Raw genomic sequence first — 2321 nt, 5'->3', positions numbered from 1 at the left:
TTTTTTTTCTTTTTTTAAAAAACCTGTTTGAAATATATAAATCAAATCAAATTAAAAACATCTAATGGGTCGTTAATTTTAAACATGAATGTATTGATGTTCAATATAGGTTCGCAGGGTGGTAATCCTTATTCTGAGTGAAAAAAAATAGGAAAAGTGGGAAACAATCATTTAGGTACACACTAAAGCTCCGCAAGACATCAAATCACCATCCCAATATTAATATTCGCAATATCACAATCATTAAAAACAGCTTAGAAGGATTTAAGAGCTCTTTAAGGAACATTTCTTATTTTTTAATYATGTGACTCCACTTCTGGATTTGTTGTTAATGACTACAATACTACAAAAGAAACAGAGCATTGTGTGAGGCGACGTTTATGACTTTTAACTAGAGAATGTTTTTCAGAGAAACTCAAAACAACCTACGTTTCCAGACCAAAACAAACTGCGCTAGGACAGAATGTTCCTGTCAGTCAGTGACCCATTCTGGAGCAGAAAGAAATTTCAAAGACATGTACTTTTTCCTCAATTCAGCACAGACGCACCTAATGATTCACCGCTGTGACTGACAGTATTCTATTAAGTCTATTGGTCTCTGAGCTCAAGAACACCGCTTCTGAGACGCATTCAGTCGGAATCRAACAGCGGAAACAGGAACAGAAGAGAAACTTCACCAAAGYTGGGTGCACAAAAGATGAAACAACAAGGACAACAAAGCAAGATGAAAACCATTTCCACACAGACACAATCCACCCTGTATGTGCGGACCATAAGGATTTTGTTCATTCTAGATAAATAACCCTGGGATCATCGTGGGTTTCTTACAAAGAGTCCACTTGAATACAGCCTAACCATTTGTGGACCTCACGTATTGAATGTAAACCTCTCAGTTGGGTATCACAGGGGTATTATGCAAAATTCACATTTTGCACGTTTTTGTGCTTCTATTTGGGTAACAACTGCTTCTAAACACAGTCAACGCGTTTAAAAAAACAACAACAAAAAACAATTAAAAACACCCAGCCCTTTCTTGGCAGTAAGTTAGTGTTTTTTGGTATCTGGAAATTAATAACCAGTTTCAAAAAATTTCAAAAATGACGTCAAATCAGCAGGAACTTCCCCTCACCTAGCAACCCCAGGGAAACCGGGCTAGTTGCCTAGCAACCCAACCCGAGCTCCAGGACGCATTAATTTATCGCCGGGTTGAAGTTGATTCATTCCACCTGCGCTCATCATATCAGCACAGAACTCAAACTTACCGGAAATAAACATTAAAAGCTACATAGAAACAGCCGTTTAGCTATTTATTCAGTAAGAAAAAGAACATTTTAAATCTACACTGAGCTGCGAAAACAGAAAACTAGTATCGGTGGCAAGAATAGCATTTGCTAAATTTATGTCACTCGCGTTACCTTTACACGCCGTTTTAGTCCGAGGAGTTTATACTTAAAAAAAAAAACTATTATAACGTATTTTTTTAAAAACAAAACAAAAAAACAACAGAATTTTTCGACCTTACCTTCTCCAAATAAAAGCTCCAAGCTAACATGCGCCACCTGGCGATGATGTGTTTCTTGCAGAACCGCAGCTTTTTGAAGCAGTCAGTTTGCGTGGCGCACTTATGCGTGACAGGGGGATGTAGCAGGGCCCATGGTAGGCTAATATTATATGGCAAGAACATTTGCCATATAATAAAGATTTTTTTTTTTTCAATTAAAACGAACGTTCACCAAGAACAAGAACAAAAAATAACATTTTAACAAACATGATGAGCGTTGGACATCATAAAGTCTAAAGATTTACTTTAGAAGATTACAARAAAAATGGATTGCTTCAAACAATATGAAATAATAAAATACCCAATTATTGTGGACATAACTGTACAGATGAGATTAGCTTGTGAAACTGATGCAGTAAAAGTTCTAAATATTTCAAAAATGTTGCCTATATCTCTCAAAATTAGAAAGATRTAAGTTAACAAAATGCACATATGAAGAATGGGAAAGTAARAGAGGCTTTCCGATAAATTTGAATGTCAAATCTTCAACCTAAAATACAAATGTAATCAGTGTCCAGTATTAATTTCTGACAAAGATATTGGTATATCTATTGACGACATAGATTCCAATGTAAAAGGGGTAAAAAAAAATGCTTGTGTGCACAAACTTGGCCAATAATGTTAATCCAGATTCTGATGTTTCATCTTTTATAAAATGAATCTTATCATTATACACCTTACATTTTTGACTAAGAAATTTAAGAAACCTCAGTTTAACGTAAAGAAAAGTAAGAAAGAGGTGTGCTTAGATTGTGTGCTA

The sequence above is a fragment of the Poecilia reticulata genome, linkage group LG8 (assembly GCF_000633615.1).
Source record: "Poecilia reticulata strain Guanapo linkage group LG8, Guppy_female_1.0+MT, whole genome shotgun sequence".
NCBI classification, from domain to species: Eukaryota; Metazoa; Chordata; class Actinopteri; order Cyprinodontiformes; family Poeciliidae; genus Poecilia; species Poecilia reticulata.
Note: the sequence above shows the minus strand (reverse complement) of the source record.